Consider the following 19,430-nt stretch of genomic DNA (forward strand, 5'->3'; position numbering starts at 1 on the left):
ACAAGTAGTCTCATACTTAAAATTCAAAATCATTGCAAATCACTGAAATCTAACTTTTTGGTCAAGAAACACTTTTATTAGCATGATTGCAAAGACACACTTAAGCATCATTCTGAAAACCACATTTTGGCTGATGGCTACATTATTATTAAAAAAAACATAATGAACCAATAAGAAACTATTTGATACCTAGACCTGGGCGTCCGTCCAGTTCTGCGTATCCTGGATGTAGTCCATCAAAGGCTTCTGCAAAGTAAAATGAAAAACCCACAACACTCTGTCCTGAAAGGAAAAGGTAGATGATTATAAAACAGAAATACTGAAAAGCCCACAACAATCTGTCCTGTAAAAATGAAAAGGGTAGAAGATTATAAAACAGAAACACTCTTCTTTGTGCAGACAATAGGGAAAAATCAGGAGTTACAGTAAAATAATGTGAGAAATGATGTAATGTATTCACAATTCTCTATGTAAGATTTATTTTTCTTTTTTTTTCTGGCTAGACTTTGATTTTGTTAATACTAAAATGTTCTCTCTATATAGTACTAAGATTTATTATCACCCGTATGCAGGGCAACGTTATCAGAACTGGTTTCTTTCACTACTTTCAAATTTTGCTTTTTCTTTTGGGCTGTTGTTCTGTTAAAAGTTACTACTTTCTTTTGCATAGTCATATGAGTAATATGAGACACGTCCCACTTGAAATTATGTGTATTAAAAACATTGCTAAACTGATAATATCATCATAATTAGAATGGTTAATTACTAATTGCTGCCAGCTGGCTAATGTAATCACATATAAACACATGGTTAAGCAATTCAAACATGTTTTTATTTCCTTTTAAACTGTCATCACTGTTAGGACTGTTATTTTAAAACGTTTTATTCAGTTAAGGATTCCCATTTTGTAAACTTTAGTATAATGTATATTGTATCTGATTGTAGAAACATACCAAAATGCCCTAATCTCTTTCCAACACATTGCACTTTTAAAGCATCTTTCTGTAAATGTTCAGTAATTATATATACTTGTAAGCCAGGTAAATTAATTTGTCGTTCCCAGACACTTTTCAACCATGAGACAAGCTACAAAGGCATGAGTAAATGTAATGTATATATGGGCTGCTTAGAATAACTAGTTTGGAAGGAAGGGTTTTCTGCCCAGTACTGGACACATCCTTGGTGATGAGGACAGCACCAAAATCATGAAATGGATTGCTGTTAGCATTTCAGCATTGAAGGAGGGATAGGATATATGTGGTGATGTCAGTTAACTCCGTGTTATATACACCATGGAGAACTTAGGTGTTACGGGTTTTCCTGCCATACAAATAAGCTTTTATGTTTGCATTTTTGATGTTGTGCTAATATGCTTCTCAGTTCTGTAGGTTAAGTAATATTTCAACAGGGAAAGGGGATCACTGAGCTGTGAAATGTTACTCCATCTGTTTATATGCAGCTGGAGACCCATAAGTGATCCCACTGGGATCAGCCTGTGCACAGCTGATGTTCTGCTTGCAACTCATATACAGTTCTGGAGGGGTCATTTGCACATCAGCTCTATGGCTGTAGTAGCATGAAGTGTGCAGGACTTTGTTATATGGTTCTACAATGTGTCAGACCTACTCCATGATACACAATGTTGATGAATAGTTCCTGCTTCTCACAGTGAAGAGCAACATGTGAGCAACCACCCCCTTGAGCAGTAATGTTCAAGCAACCACCATACAAGCTGTCTTGATTCAAGGAATAGAATGTAAGCCCTTCAGTACATGGGTAGTGCCAAAAAAGTATGTTCTCCCAATCACAGAACTAAATCCATGTGCCACCAAAAAAAAAAAATCAAGCTAACGTTGTTTTCCCTTTTCCTACTGAGTAAACAAAAACATTCTACTAACAGACTCAAACAAGACAGAGACCATTACCTGCTGAGAATACACTACTGTTGAACACTAGGCAGACCTACTGATAAATATTTCAAGGGAACTGAAAAGAAATAAGCATGAGAGTCATTATGAGAGACAAGCAGAGACTTAATGCTGAAATCTGAGTTGTAATAAAACGTAGACTTCCACATCTGAAATAATTTCAGACTAATAAACAACCAACAAAGAGTGTGAATTTGCCTGATCATGCATGTGATGTGTCTGCAAGCTTAAACATAGTTGTGCATGTGTGTGTGTGTGTGTGTGTGTGTGTGTGTGTGTTTATGTGTGTGCATGTGTATGTGTTTGTGTGTGCATGTGTATGTGCAGCTGTATCCATTTAATTAATTTCTAGGTAGTTAGATGTGTTCACAAAATGATCTGTTGCACATCTTTTGGTAAGAATCTGGATACATGCCCCATTAATTATGTCTAAGGTCAGTCTGCTCTTCACTGTCTTCTTTTGGTAGTAAATAATTAAAGTGCATCTGGTAGGTAGAAAAAACCTGCTTACGTCAATCTCATGGCTGACAAGTATTTCTCATGTTTTATCTCTAGCTCACTTTGTTCTCCTGGTCACTGGTGAGCTTTGTGTCTGACAAAACGAGCAAAACAAAACTGTTCATTCCTAAAACAACATAATGCTGGCATACAACAGCCACCGACATCTTGCTGTAAATCACTAGCCATAATTACAAACAGCCGTCTAGTATAACATCTAACCTACTTTTCCAAATGATCATTTTTAGACAAAACTGATTACTTTTGTTAATACCAATGCAAAAATATATACAAATCTGATTCTTTATGATCAAAACAGGGGATTCAGTGTCTGAAACATCACCTCCCATTAAGAGTTTACCTCAAGGCCCCATAATTGCTCCTAATCTTTTTTCAATATTCATTAGCAAACTTTATTAATTTATCTCTGATTCTCTATGCTGATCCAGCCCTTGCTCACTTAATAACTCAGTCTCAACTACAAAAAAATCTCCACGTCCTTGATTGTTGGATAATCACCCACAGGTTTTTACTTAACTTTACCAAAACCAAAGGTATGCTCTCTAGGACCTCCCAAAAGCAAAATTTCCCAAAATCTTTGGCATCAAAGACCTTAACAGCACCAATTTAAATATCTGGTGTTATGTCTGCTTGACCCATCCTTTAATTTCCAAAGCCATATTGAAAAAAAGGAAAATTTAACTTGCTGCTCTTCTGCATCAGGATAACCCCCCACCCTTTTCATAAGATCATAGGAGGTTACTAGGCTATTGGCCCTGAGGCTCTTATAAGCCTAACCAAGAGTTTAGCCCATGTTTAGACAAGTCAGCACCCAGAGCCCCTGTAATTACCTTAGGGCGACTGCAAAATATTCCAACTAATAAATTAAAACAATGAGTAAAAAGGCCCCACAGAAAAAAACAATTGGTTAAAAACACAAAAAGAAAAATCTAGAAAAGCTAGACTTTCCACTGTGTGATTCCTTAAACCTCTTGTATTAGAGGCGACATGGGATATATGCAAATTACCCTTTAAGGACATCAGGTGTTTCAGCTAAATGGCAATTCTGAATGTCCGTAACTTTTTCTTTTAAGTCTATTAATGGACAAATTCAGGCCAAAAAAGCCAAACCCCACTTGTTGTGGACATGCATGTTTCAGCCTTCTTATGGCATCATCAGCACAGCATAAGTGGAATGCTTTCTAAGTACTAGAGAGTCAGAGCTACAACAGGCAAAGAAGAACTTCTAGCATAACTTGGATACATCTATCAGTCATATTTACATCTTCAAAGAAAACACTTTCCATCTACAATTCATTGAAACAAAGTATGTTGCCTCTTGTAAAACTCTCTACCCATGAGCACCACTGCATCACCCTTACCAAAGCCAAATGCCTACCAACTGAGCACAGAGCCGTCCTACTGTTGGGTTCTTTGCCATTCAAACTATTACAATGAGACTCTTTTTCTACCTGTTGCAGCCAAACACCACTTAAAATCTAACTCCTGTAACCTCAGGAACCTGCCCAAAGCAAGGTGGTTTATCCAAGCCCTACAAACCAACATGCACTGTAAGGACAATTCATTCTCCTTTCTTGCCCCAAAACTCTCCTAATCCTTACCCAATGACAAGCCAAGTGAAGAACAAGATGTCCTGAGTATTATAATAATATCTGTCCCCAGAAAACAAGAGCCAGTCAGTTAAGCTTTATAAAAGTAGCTGAGCTCACCTGGACATGGATACTGCTACATATATTAGCAATGAGGAACTCTAGCAGAAAAGTACTCCTTCAGCAGGAAGTCGTTCATTCAAAAAAGTTACTGTAGTTTTTGTACACTTTACCAAGTTGCTGTGTTTTTTTCCTGCTTTATTCTTCTGCAATTCCTTCATTTAAGATAAATGCAATAAAACAGACAACCTAAGGAAAATACACTGCTGCTTGCCAACAGTCAATGCCATTCAGCCTGTCTTTGCTGCAGTATATTAATGCAGCTTTGCATGCCCACAGTTATATCTATTGCCTACTGCTACATCTTAAGAAATTCTAGTAAACAAAAATGTTTGGTTATCACATATGTTTAGCAAGCTTATTAAATAATCAATTTTAACTGGAATGTGAGAGAACAGGGAACTCATGCATTCAGAAGATCAAATAGTTGTTGAAACAGTTTTACATAAATGCCTGAATGATTTCTGCTACAGATGTGAAATTCTGACACTGAATATCTAAGAACAAGATTAACATTTGAAGCTCTCCATGCAGATATTTTGGAATATGAAGACTGTTTAACCCTTCATATAATTAAATAACATTATCTTTTAATGATAATATTCTATTTGAATTGCCAATAGAGTGGACTGGTAGCATTTGTAAATAAGTACATTGAAAACTAATACTTTTTAAGTTTGGGAGAATTGGTATAACAGTTAAAGGTGTTTACTTTACAGACACATGCTTTGATTTTATAATTGGAAAAGAAATTGTTTAGACTTAAAATGGCCTACAAGGGTGGCTAGTACTTATCTGTGAACCTATAAAACATGTTTATCCATTGTTGCTGTATCATGGAAATCTGTTTCCTCTAAATCGCAGATACCGCGTTAATAGTCTGTCTCCTGTGCAGTACATATTAGTTCTCAGCTACGTAAATGAGGAATTTAAACATTAGTCAAATATTTCTTCTAGTTTCAGGAAAATGTACAGGTTCATAGATTAGTACTAAGATAACTGCCCTTACGAGCCATTTTAAGCCTAGCCAATTATCCATTGTGAGACTCAAACGCTGCACCTTGTGTTTTTAAGGCAAACACCTTAACCATTTGGCCACCCTCCCCCCACAGAGGGGAGAGTTAATGCATACCTGTTATTTTCAGGATAAATGCTAAGTTAGATGTAATCGTTAGCTTCCATTTGCCATATGATGAGGAAGGAAAAAGTTGCAAGACAAGTAAACCAGTCAGTTTTGTCATAGCAGCTAAGGATGCATTTACGTCCCTCATAGTTTGCAGTGCACCTAAAAAGTAAAACAACAAAAATCAAAGAATATTAAACTGAGTGATTCAGTATATTTATATATATATATGTTTTGTTTCATGAAAATACCCAGAAAAAAGCAAACATATTAGATAAGATGTCGTTGCCTGAATAAACAGCAGAAAACAACAATAGCAGACACAGAGTACTTCAGTATTACAATGAGTCAGAAGGGAACATATGCTGAATGTCTGACCACTGGTCGGGGGCATACCTAGGATTTTGAAATTGTACACCACATTTCAGAATGTAACTCTTTCCCAACAAATGTAGTCTCCTTGATGGTTTAAGCACCCATGTCACTTATATATAAAATCAGAAGGAATGCAGAAAATGCCACTTTCATTTTCACTGTGGGTGTGGCAGTCTCTGTATTTCAGTCTTTAAAACATCAATGTTACTTAAGCTAACAAAGTGTCTTCAGAACAAATATATTTACTATATTTAATAAAGAAACAAAATATTTAATATTTACCCACGAACAAAACATGTTATGATATAAATGGCCATGGGATGTACTGATTGCACCAGCAAATCTTATCACCTTCTTTAAGTAAATGCAGAACAAACATCAACAACAAACAAAAGAAGTAGGGTTACCTCTGATGGTCACAGGACGGTATCTTGTATGTCGAGTGAAGGAACACAGGTCCGAGTTGTTTTAGCATTTGCCCAGGATGTACACTTGGTTAAACAGATTATAAACAAGAATTGGCATGTTTTACTCACAGATGAAAAGGTCACCGGGATAGTTGGTATGAAACCCAGGTACACGTATAAGAACAGATTGAATCTAAAGCAACAGTTATGTTATCCACGACTGTTGAAATCCCCCATTGACTTGAATTTAAGTGCACAGAAATGTGGGACGTAATATTTGCATATGTGTGGATGAGTCCAGGTATTTTAGACATCCTGATACCAGACATTTATGGCAGATTAAATGCAGTGCTGATTGTAATACCAAAAATCTAGTGTACATCACTCACTGCACAAGATGTTTTAGATTTTATGTAGGAAAAACAAACCATAGTCTGAGAGAGAGGATTAGGGACCATGCGTATTGTGTGACGAGAGGACAGGAGCATAGCGCTATAGCTAAACACATAATGTTAGAGAGAATTACTCATTCTTTCATGTTTCAGGTCCTTCAGCTGATAGGTGAAAACCCTAGAATGAGTGATTTATCTAATAAGACTGAATCCCATGAATTAAAGTGGATTTTACGTCTAGGGGCTCATTGGGGTCAGGTCTGAATGATATGGTTCCCCTCAAACCAATTTTAAAAGACAGGGGACTAAAGCATTGATTTATCATCATTATTGCCTATGTAATGTCTTATGCATGTTGTTGTTGTTTGTCTTTCGGCTTTTCCTGGTTAGGGATCACCACAGCGGAACTCCGGTCCGCTAATGATTGTCAGTTGGTTTTATGGTGTCGAGTTGCCAGCCCAATGCCCAACCTTCAACGAAGGCACGCCCATTCAACGCATGTCTTTCGAACACCCACTTGACCGCGGGGGGGACATGCAGACTCCACACAGAAGGCAATCCCAACCCAAGTCGAGAATCGAACGGGCGAACCTCTTGCTGTGAGGCAACAACGCTACCGCTGCACCACCGCAGAAGTATGTAATGTCTTATGCATAGATTAGAAATATTTTTGTATTTTTATACGACATCTTAGTAGTATATAAGTATATGATAATGTGTTATATGTGTATGTCTTTTTAAATTATTTAAATTATCTAGTTAATCAGTTTTATAGTTTGTAGGGAAATCTGGATGATTTGATTGGATGGTTTTTAATAAGCTTGTATATATGAAAGGCATCATGTGTAAAGATTTTATATGTCTGAAGAAGTAATGTTTCATTATGAAAGCGCTTATACACGGAATAAAGTATATCTGATCTAAGGAAAGGTCATTTTGCCATTGCTTTTGGTAGTGTATTGCTGGCTGTTGCCTTTTCCACTGGAGTTGGGGTTTGTTCTGCATTTATTGGTTTTACTTACAACACCCTGTTTTTGCGACTTTTGCTGGACTACTTTCTTTAAGTAGGTGCTCAAAAAGACAGACTAAAATTTAGGATGTCGCTTCTTATCAGAGAATAGATGTTAGGAAAGCAAATGGGATTTACTTATGTTCATTTGTTTGCTTGCTTACTGGAGAAGAAAACTAATCAACTTATCAAAATTAAACTATACTTGGACTAACTGAGAACTGTAAATAATGACTTTAGTAAAAATATTAAAAGTTGAGTGCTTTTGTTCCACACATCAAACAGAACTTCATCAAAACTAAATAACATACATCCATTGCTTCCCTTTAAAGCTTAAAAACAATCATATGATATAGTCATATGATAAAATCACATGATCCTGAAACAGGTAAAAAATGTTAAATAACATTTAATATTTATATATTCATTCAAGTTGAGACTTGTCAAAGTATGCTTCTCTTAACAGGAGACTTCTCTATATTTGTGAGATGAACACATTTGCCAGCGTTTTCAGAATCTAATTTCAGAAGTTTTGGTATAGGTACCTACCTAAAGCTGAGGCAGCAAGGTGACATCTTCAAGTAACATGATTTACTCAGCATGCACACAAAATGGTCAGAGAGGGATGAACAGGATAAGATTTATTAAGGAATGTTTCAAAAAATTATGGAAAACATGACTTAGTTTCCATATTTATATTAATAATGCAAACACTGCATGATTGATGTTATGTTGAGGGTCAGCATATCCAGTTAGTAGATGTTAGCAATAAACGACATTACAACATAGCTTCATAGGTTCAAGGCTTATAACCACCAGGGTCTTTGCAGGCCTAGCCATCCAACCCAACCCAGTTTTATCTCTGAGTTCCTTAGATGCCTATATGGGAGGTACATTAGTAAAAAGGTAGCTAAGGGTTATGTGTGTGTGTGAGGGGGTGTTAGTTGGGGATTAATTAACTTATTGTCAAACTCTGTCCATCAGAGATATGGGGGTTAGACCATCAAGGCTTCTTTTGGATAGGGTCAGGGATGAACTCTGCTTCAAGTTGATAGGGAGCTTATTCCATAGTGTGGATCCTTTGAGATGCATATCAGTTCCTCCAGCATGTTTTATTTATGTCGCAAGCAGAGTTCAGGTCCTTGCATCTAATGTTTCTGGTGCTATTTGTCTTGCAGACATGCAAGTGATGCATCAGAGCTGGATCTGTGGATGCCATATATGCTAGGCATAGTTTGCTTTTCAGTAACCTGTAGGAGACTGAGTACTGAGATAGGACCTTTAGGTGATCTGTGTAGGGCAGGGTATTCATACCCAGGATTCTCTTGGTGAGGAACTTTTGAGGGCATTCCAACTGTTGTAAGTACCTGGTGAGGTACATGCCCTAGGGATGATTGTACTCAATGATGGGTCTGATAAGGGCTGAGTAGAGTGGTACTCTTACTTCCATGGTACAGGATGCTTTACCCTTGCTTATGACTTGGGTGACATAGCATGATTTTCTTACTATCTTGGCCACACGTTATTCGAATGTCAGATTACTGTCTACATATGTTCCCAGATCCCTAATGATTGGGTCAACTCTTGTTAGTGTTTTATCAATGAAGTAATTAGCTTAGGTAGAAGCTTTCTCAAAGGGCACTATAATACATTTCTTCGCATTGAGTTTTAATCCATGGCTTTTGCACCAGCTATTTGTTTGTGTTAGACCTTCTTGTAGGATGTTGGTTCTATTGGAGGAATCTATGATAGCTCACAATTTGCAGTCATTTGCAAACTTGGTGAGCCAAAAGCCTTTGACATTAGCCTTCACCTTTGAGAAGTAGATGCCAAACAGGACTGGGCCAAACACGGAGCCCTGCAGTACTCCGCTGGTGACTGGTCTCTTGGTGGACGTGGTCTCACAGATCCTGACTTTTTGGGTTCTGTCTCTGAGCCAGCTGGCAATCCAGTGAGTTATATAGGGATTTATGCCTAGTTCTGAGAGTTTGTCAACAATAGCTGAGTGAAGTTTTGTATTGAACGTCATGACCGGGTCAGGGTTGGCAGTAAGCATTATTTTCCTCTCATCCATAGCTATGGTAACCCTCTCAAAGACATTTACCAGGTTAACAGGTCAAATAGGCAAAACCTTCCCTTATCAAAGCTAAACTGGAATGGGTCTAGTGTCAGTAGGTTGCCAATGTCCTTACTGATCATTTCTATGATAACTTGTTCCATGGATTTTCATATTAGACTTGTCTGACTGATGGATCTGTAGTTCTTGGTGACAGTTGATGATCCACCCTTATGAAGAGAGATGACTGTTGTGGCCCTCTACTCACCTGGCATGTAACCTGTTTTGACCCTGTAGTTGAAGAATGCCTCAAGTGGTCCTGATAGGTCATGTTTTAGGCTAGTTAGGCGGCAACCAAGGATATTGTTGTGACCCATTGAGGCAGTGTTTTTGGCCTTAGTGAGAGCCTAAAGGATCTGCTATCTGTTGATAGTTGGGGGGGGATATTATATTATTTTATTTTTATTTATTTTACATTTGTTTACCAGGATAGTCTGACTGGGAAAAACCCATTTTCAGCAGAGGCCCAGGGAGAAAAGCTCCATACATAATACATTCTAGAAATTAGACATAATTGTATTTTTATAATATTCATAAGGCATACATGTGTGTTATAACAAGATCAGATAACATTTACCTACTAAATATCATTTGGAAGTTATCCATAATGATAATTTCTAGCCATAATGATAATTTTAAACAGATAGAGATGGATACGCTAGAAAAGATTTCACAGGAGGTAGTGGGGGTGGGGTGAAGGTAGAGCTAAATTTATCAGCCAGAAGATTTGCTATGTCACCTGGCCAGTGAAGGTTATTCCATTTACCACCAGCTCTGCACATGTTGAGTATTACTGCTGAGGTTTCTGATACAGGTAAATAAGGCCTTGTGATTGTCTTTAGCTTGGGAGGCTATACTGAACTCATAACTGGCCTTGTTGGACTTCATCAGACCTCTTTGTTTCTTGTTTAGCTGAATCAGAGAGCTCTTGTCTCTATGAGAGCTGTTCTTTCTGATTTTCATAGGTTCATAGGTTCATAGGTAGGTGCTAGGCTATTGGCCCTAGGGCCTATATAAGCCTAGCCAAATGGTACCCTGGCTTTTTCCACCCAAGAAAATTATTTTCTTGTGCCCCTGTCGAGCAGAGCCACAGAAGTGATCCCTGGGGTGAATTTCCTATCTCCCATGTAATCATCAAGATTTTTCTTGAAGAGTGCTAATGAGGAGCTTTGTTTGATATAGATAGGTAGTTTGTTCCAGAGTATGGGAAATCTCTGGGACAGGAATCTATCCCTCCAGCATGTTCTGTTTATTGCGGTGACAAGGTTTAGGTCCCTAGAGCGTGTAGCTCGGAGGGATTGGAATTTCTTTCAGTGGAGCATGTCCAACAGCTCTGGGTTTGACATAGCTTTGTATGTTAGGCAGAGATCGCCTCTGAGTAGGTGATATGTGACAGAGTAAAGCTGCAGTTTTTTGAGATGGTCTGCATAGGGCATTTGTTTGAGGCTAGTAATCCTCTTTGTGAGGTATTTCTGTGGCCTTTCCAGTTGTTATAGATGTCTTGTGAGGTACATACCAAAAGGGGCGTTGTACTCTGTGAAGGGTCTAATGAGTGATGAGTAGAGGGGAACAATGACCTCTTTTTTCCTGGATGAGAAACCTTTTGTGATGAGGTGTGCCACGTAGAAGGATTTCCTGACTACTGTGGCAATGTGATTAACAAAGGAAAGACTACTGTCCACCTGTGTCCTAAGGTCTCTTATCACACTTTCGTTGTTAAGTAGACTACCGCCTATGTGGTAGTTCATGGGTACAGAGTTTTTACCAAAAAGGATGACAATGCACTTTTTGGCATTGAGCTTGAGGCCATGGCTTTGACATCAGGCATCTGACTCAGTGATGGCCTTTTGTAGGATGTCCACATCATTAGGAGTTTTGATTACGGCTCCTAGTTTGCAGTCATCTGTGACTTTGTTAGCCAAAGACCTTCTGTGGTAGCCTGTACTTCAGAGAAGTAGATACCAAACAGGAGAGGACCTAGAACTGAACCCTGTGGTACTCCAGTTGTCACTGGTCTGAAGTTGGATTTAGAGTCTGCTACTTTCACAGTGTGGGTTCTGTCAGTGAGCCAGTTGGCAACCCATCTTGTGACATAGGGATTTATACCTAATTTAGTGAGTTTATCTATAATTCCAGAGTGGGGGATGGTATCGAAAGCCTTGGCGAGATCTAGATAGGCTGTGTGAGCCACCTTACCCTCATCTATGGCTTTGGTGACAGCTTCAAAGAAGTCTATCAGGTTTAGGAGACATGATCTGCCTTTTACAAACCCGAACTGGGTAGGGTCCAGAATTTAGAGATTACCAGTGTCATTGTTTATAAGTTCCATGATGATACATTCCACAGCCTTGCAGACCAAGCTCATTATGCTAATGGGGCGGTAGTTCCTGGGGTCCATGGTGGCTCCCCCTTTGTGGAGTGGGATAACCGTTGCTGTGCGCCATTCAGTGGGCACAAAGCCTGAGGTGAGGCTATGATTGAACATGGTACTTAGGTGGGGTGCCAGTTCATTCTGTAGTTCATGTAGAACGCAGCCTGGGATGTTGTCAGGTCCCATGGATGCTGTGTTCTTGGCTTTGGAGAGTGTGTTTTTTTACCTGTGCAGCCGTGATTACAGGAGCGTTGCATTTTTCTGGTATAGAGATGGGCCCTTTAGGGGATGAGAGAGGGGTAAAGTTAGCACTGAACCTATCTGCCAGGATGTTGGCAATATCAGTTGGTTCTGTATATTTAGTGCCATTGTACTGTAACTCAGAGCAGATCTGAGTGTTGCCATTGAGATTCTTGACATAGCTATAGAATGCTTTGTGGTTGTCTTTAGAATCAGTGGCGATTTTGTTTTTGTAACTAGCTTTGGAGGATTTTATGAGGGATCTCAGCTTCTTACTGAGGCTGACCACAGAGTTCCTCCAATCATGGGATTTTACTCTTTTTTGAAACAGTTTTTTTCTTCTGTTGTAGAGGTTGTTTATGGCAGGGGACCACCAGATTGGCTTCCTTTTTTTGGAGGATTGCATCTTGGTTCCGTTAGGGATTGCATGATCCATGCACTTGTGTAAGTGCTTAAAAAGTGCAATTGTATAGGATTCAACAGTCGTACCTCTATTGTCTGTCAGCATGGGTGCCGTGAAGTTTGCCACTTCTGTCTTAAGAAGCGTGAAGTTGGCGTTGGAGAAATTTTTTACAGTGGTTTCCCTAATGAGGGGTGGGGGTGGGATGTGGATGTCTAGGGTGATTTTCTTGTTGTCGGATCTGACCAACGAGGAATTGACCTCTGGTGTGGAACACCGATTGCCCATGTTGGTAATGATCAGGTCTAGGATATTGCTGCCCCTGGTGGGGGTGTGGATAAGTTGATCCAAGGCGTTGGAATTTATGAATTCCAGAAAACGTTGAGCACAAGAGTTGGTACATGAGTAGTTTTCCCAGTTAATGGTGGGGTAGTTGAAATCACCCATTATTAGGGTGTTAGGTTGTACCCTAATATTTTCCAGTGTATCAAGAAACAAGGAGTGGGAATCCTGGGGCATGGTGGGGGATCTGTAGCAAACTACAATTTGGATTGCGGTCTTGCCCAGAGTTAGTTGTACTTGGATAATCTCGGATGCATTATGCTGAGCAACTAGCCTGGAGGTGTGGATATCCTTAATGAATATGGACACGCCTCCGCCTTTAGTGCTTCGGTCCAGGTTAGGTGGCCAAAAGGTGTGGTATGAATTATAGCCTGGTAATGCAGGGGTGCTCTCTGGAGTCTTGAACCAGGTCTCTGTCACTGCACAGATGTCAATGTTCTCCATTTTAAGGAATGCCTCGAGTGAGTGCATTTTGAGGTTTAGACTTCTAGCATTAAGTAGCATTACCCTCAGATTTTGCTTGCTTGTACCTGTTATGGTGGTGAATTTTTCATTTGAATCTTGCCTAAAAAAGGCACTATAGGGGTGGCAAGAGCCTTAGCCAGTATCCAGAATCCCAAGGGCGACAGGTGCAGGCCATCTCTGGCAAAGCATCATGGTTTGTCGATCATGTCATCCCAGGCAGACAGATACTGGACCCCCCTAGAATGACACCAGAAGCTTAGCCAATTGTTGAAGTCAATCATTTTGTACTTGTACTGTGGTATCATTCTGGATGATGGCAGGATGATACTCAGGGCTAGGGTCATAACTGCCTGGGGTACAAGATCGGAGAGCTCCTCCATGTCTCTTTTCATGTAGTCCAGAGAGGTACGTCTCAGGTCATTCACAGCAACATGGACAATGACAGAGTCATATTTGTACTTCTGGAGTGGCCTGAGTGCATGCATTATGTAACGGATCCTGGCACCTGACAGGCAGCTGACAGTAACTTTCTCCTTGTTTAGCCTGGTGAGTGGAATATCAGTGTGCCTGACTGTAGAGTCACCTATGACTAGAGTGTTGGGAATGTTGTTATGCCTTATGGGCTGTGGTTGAGTGGCACACTGAGTTTGTGGGCTATGTGTCATTTGGGTTGTGTTTGGAGGTGGAGGTTGCTTGCATTTCTGCTTTGGAGGTCCCTGTTGCTTGGGTAGATTTTATTGAGCCTCCGCGAATGTAGGTGTGTGTTTTGTGTTTCTATGTGTGTGTTTTGGTGGTATAGGTTTTGAGGGACTATGTGATGAGTGTGGTGTGGTGCAAGTGTTTACCTAATCCTCTTGACTGTCTAGTCCTGTCTTGGGTGAAGAGAGCTTTGCTTCCAGTTTGGCTATATAAGTGCATCTTTCACAGGTTGTAGTGTTGGGTGGTAGGAGGAGAGGGTTGTCTGTGTACATGAGACAACTGCTGCATTGCCCCAAAATGCCCAGATTCATCAGGTAGACAGGAGAAAACACTGGGAGCTGACCCTTAGACATGCCTGGATACGTGCTTATTTATTAAGTACTAAAAACTGTTTTCCTCTAGACAAGTGAGGAAAGTTGAGTGCTGTAGTAATTTGTAGCTTATTTAGTGCTTACAATGAGTTCTGAACAACTGCCGAGCTCAAAGAAACAGATTTGAGTGCTGAAACTAGAAAACTGGCTAGTTCTAAGAAACAAAATTAAGCTAGAAGGCTTCCCTCCAACACAGAAAGTCTTGGGGGCTGAGAAGCTTACAAACAGTCCTGGATACAGCAAATCAATATCTGGACTAGACGATTTACAGGAAAGGCAGGAAACAAGCTTAGAAAATTTTTTTTTCTGTAAAGTGGAAAGGGGAAAGGAGGAGCAGAAACTAACTGGGTTGGCCTTCTCAGATGTTCTCCCTGGATTAGGTAGAATGAGGTAATAACACTACTCTGGCCTTGCCTTATTTGTTTTGTTATATAGCCTGTTAAGGTAAGGATTACACCAGTGAGGTTTGTTTTTCGTGTTGGATCTGGGCTTTCTTAGTTTCATAGTTTCATAGTATAGTACTAGGCTATCTGCCCTGGGGCATTTGTAAGCCTAGCCATAGTGATGTGGCTTTTGCCACCCCATGAAATGGTACAAAAATGTACAGAATAAATCTAGAATACTGTGCCTCTGTCTAGTAGTGACACAGTGAAGGTCCCCTTATATAATAGAATTAGTTTACTGTGCCCCTGTCTAGCAGTGACACAGATGTGACCCTGGGTAAACTTATGATCTCCCATCCACTCATCAAGATTTCTCTTGAAGAGAGTCAGTGAGGGGCTCTGCCTAATACGAACTGGGATCCTGTTCCAAAGCATGGGAAGCCTCTGGGTTATGAATCTATCCCTCCAGCATGTCCTATTCATACTTGTGCCGAGGTTTAAGTCTTTAGCTCTCGTGGTCCTGATGGATTTGGATTTTTTGAGGTGGAGCATGTCCATCAGATCCTGATTGGACATGGCCTTGTACATCAGGCAGAGATCACCGCTGAGCAGGTGGTATGCTACTGAATAGAGCTGAAATTTCTTTAGTCTGGCAGAATAAGACATATGTTGGAGACCCTTGATCCTTTTGTTGAGGTACTTTTGTGGTCTCTCCAGCTGTTGCAAGTGCTGGGTGAGGTACATACCAAATGGGGCATTGTACTCAATCATGGGTCTGATGAGGGAGGAATATAGGGGTACAATGACATCCTTGGATCTGGATGTGAAACCCTTCATGATGAGGTGTGCAAGGTAGAATGTTTTTCTAACCACTTTGGCAATGTGAGTGTCAAATGAGAGGTCACTGTCTACTTGGGTCCCTAGGTCTCTGATTACTTTTTCTGTACTCAGTGGGTTGCTGTCTATGTGATAATTTGTGGGTACTTTGTTTTTCCAAAGGGATGACTATACATTTTTTGGCATTTAGTTTAAGGCCGTGACTACGGCACCAGTTGTCCATTTCAGTGAGGCCTTTTTGTAGGATGTGTGTATCTGCTGGTGTATCGACTATGGCGCCTAGTTTGCAGTCATCTGTGAACTTTGTCAGCCACAGCCCTCCCATGTTTGCTTTAACATCTGAGAAATAAATGCCGAACAAGAGGGGTCCCAGGACAGATCCCTGTGGGACACCACTTGTGACTGGCTTTGAGTCTGACATTGCTCCAGCGATTTTAACTTTATGGGTTCTGTCCTTTAGCCAGTTTGCAACCCATCTAGTGACATAAGGGTTTACTTTTAAGCTGTTTAGCTTATCTATGATGCCTGAGTGGGGTATTGTGTCGAAGGCCTTAGCCAAGTCCAGGTATGCTGTATGGACTGCTTTGCCCTCATCAATGGCTCTAGTGACTGTTTCAAAAAAGTCAACCAGGTTTAAAAGGTAGGATCTGCCCTTTACAAAGCCGAACTGGTTGGGGTCAAGTGTCTGTAGGTCCCCTATGTCTCCGTTTATGAGTTCTATAATTTTTCTTTCCATAGCTTTGCAGACCAGGCTAGTCAAGCTTATGGGGCGGTAGTTTCCAGGGTCTGTAGAGGCACCCCCCTTGTGGAGTGGGACCACTGTTGCTGTACGCCAGTGTTCAGGTACATATCCCGAAGTAAGGCTAAGGTTAAATAGCATTTTTATGTGTGGGTTTAGCTCCTCTTGGAGTTCACGTAACACGCCGGGATACCGTCAGGTCCCATTGATGCTGTGTTTTTGCTTTGTTTAGGCGGTTCTCACTTGGACATCTGAGATGACAGAGAGATTACATTCAGCTGGGATAAGTATTTCTTCTTTTGGGGGTGAAGGAGGCGAAATTTGCACTGAACCTGTCAGCCAGAATGTTAGCAATATCTGTGGGTTCAGTGTATTTTTGTTGTTGTGAACCAACTCTGAGCATATCTGAGGGTTTCATGGGTTTCTAACATAGCTGAAGAAGGCTTTGTGGTTATCTTTAGTGTCCTTAGCGATTTTTCTCTCAAAGTTTGCCTTGGATGTTTTATGAGAGAACGTAGTTTTCTGCTAATGTTGATCAGAGATGTCTTCCCTTCATGGGATTTCACTCTGACATGCAGTAGCTTCCTTCTTTGTTATACAATTTGTTTATGGCTGAGGTCCACCAGACAGGACGCTTACATTTGGTGGAGAGGGACTTGGATTTGTTTGGGATTGCATGATCCATGCATTCTTGGAGATGTCCATAGAAAGCATTTGTGAAGGATTCGGCATTGTGGGATGTGGTATCCACTGGCACAGTGGGCTTAAAGGATACCATCTCAGTCTTAAGAAGAGTGAAGTCTGCTTTTGAGAAGTTTTTCACTGTGGTCTTTTGTGCTGGGGTGGAGGTGGGATATGTATATCCAGGGTGATTAGTTTGTGGTCAGATCTCACTAGTGAGGGTATACTTCGGTGTGGAGCATTTTGTCCCCATGTTTGTGATGATCAGGTCTAGTATATTATCTCCCCTAGTGGGAGAGGTGACTAGTTGTTCCAGTGCATTTGAATTTATGAATTCCAGGAACCTTTGGGCTAGGGTATTAGGGCTAGAATAATGTACCCAATCTATGTTTGGGTAGTTGATGTCTCCCAGTATGATGGTATTTTGTGATACATTCATATCCTCCAATGTCTTCAGGAAGGCTAAGTTGGGTTCTTGAGATTGGGAGGGTGGTCTGTAACATGCTACCAGTTGTATAGCAGTTTTGCCTATGGTTAGTTGCACCTGTATGGTCTCTGATGCTTCATGTGTTGCTACTAACCTGGAGGTGTGGGTGTCCTTTATGAATATGGACACTCCCCTCCCTTGTGGTTCGACCTGGGTTTTGGGGCGAAAAGCATGATATAGCCTGGTAGTGCTGGGGTGCTCTCAGGAGCCTTGAACCAGGTTTTAGTTACTGCACAGACGTCGATGTTCTCCATGCTGAGGAGTGCATCAAGTGCCTGCATCTTGAGATTTAGACTTCTGGCATTGAGCAGCATTACCCTTAGTTTTTCCATTTATGTTTTCTAAGGAGGTGGGTTTGTCTTTTGAGCCTTGCCTAAAAGGCACTATGGGGGTGGCAAGAGCCTTAGCCAATATCTGGAAGCCCAGTGGTGACAGGTGTAAGCCATCCCTTGAAGCAGTGTGGCTTGTCCAACATATCATCCCAGGCAGACAGACATTGGATCCTTAGAATGACACCAGTACTTGAGCCAATTGTTAAAGCTGATCATCTTGTCTTTGTATTGTGGTATCATTCTTGGTGAGGGCAAGATGCTGCTCAGGGTCAGGGTCATACCAGCCTGGGCTACATAATCGGAGAGCTCCTCTATGTCTCTTTTCATGTAGTCCAGGGAGGTATGTCTCAGGTCATTCACACCAGTATGGACAATGACGGAGTCATATTTGTACTTGCTTTGGAGTGACCTGAGTGCGTGTGTTATGTGGCGGATCCCAGCTCCCGATAGACAGCTAACAGTCACCTTCTCCTTGTTCAGCCTGGTCAGTGGGACATCAGTGTGTCTGACTATGGAGTCACCTATTACTAGTGTATCAGGCAAGGTGTTTGGCCTTAAGGGCTGCGATTGGTCGACACACTGATTTATTGAAGTATGTGTTGCATGTGTTTTGTTTTGAGGTGGTGGATTTTTGGATGTCTGCTTTGGGAGCCTCTGTTGTTTTGGTAAGTTTTTTATTAGAGCCTCCGAGTATGTCTTTGTGTTTTTATGTGTTTGGTTTGCAGTTGTGGTAGGTCTATGTGGGACTGGGATTGTTGTGTGTGTGGTTGCCATCTCCTCCTGTCTGGTCATGCCAGCCCTGAGTTGAGAGAGTTCAGCCACCAGTTTGGCTATATAGTTGCATCTCTCACATGTATTTGTGTTTGTTGGGAGGAGGAGAGGGTTGTCTGTGTACATGAGAGAATTGTAGCATTGTCTCAAGATGCCCAGATTGACCAGCTGAACTGGAGACGAGGCCAGTAATCTACCACTCGACACGCTAGAACAGTAAAAGGGAGTGGTATACCTTTAAGGAAGTGGGTATACACAGGGGTGGTAAGTAGATGTAGTGCTTTACTTAGTACGAGAGTGCTTACTTAGTAGAGAAGCATTGAGAACAAGTGCTAGGCTCATAATACAGTGAGTAGTCTGGTTATACTAAGAGTAGACCTTCCTTAAGGGAAAATTTGAATAACAGACTTGGCGGAGCCAGGAAAAGTTTAACCTTGTTTAACCAGCACTACACTATCAAACACGGATTTTAAACAGTGAACTACAAAAGAGCTGGAAATGGTCCCAAACAACCAATTACTACAGCTTCTTGTGCTGAGGTCACTTCCCCCAAGGACAGGTAGGCTGCTCAAGGCTCCCCACTCCCACTGGTGAGCAAAGAAACTTCCTTCTATCCAAGTAAGGTAATGGACAACACAGGAACTACACCACAGCCCAGAATACAGCAATGCCTGTAAACTGGTCTAAACTAGTCGAGGAAGGCAGGAAAACAAGGATTATTTTTTTGTTTTTTT

This window comes from Protopterus annectens, chromosome 1.part1, assembly GCF_019279795.1.
Source record: "Protopterus annectens isolate FY-2018-M chromosome 1.part1, PAN1.0, whole genome shotgun sequence".
In the NCBI taxonomy this organism is placed as follows: Eukaryota; Metazoa; Chordata; order Ceratodontiformes; family Protopteridae; genus Protopterus; species Protopterus annectens.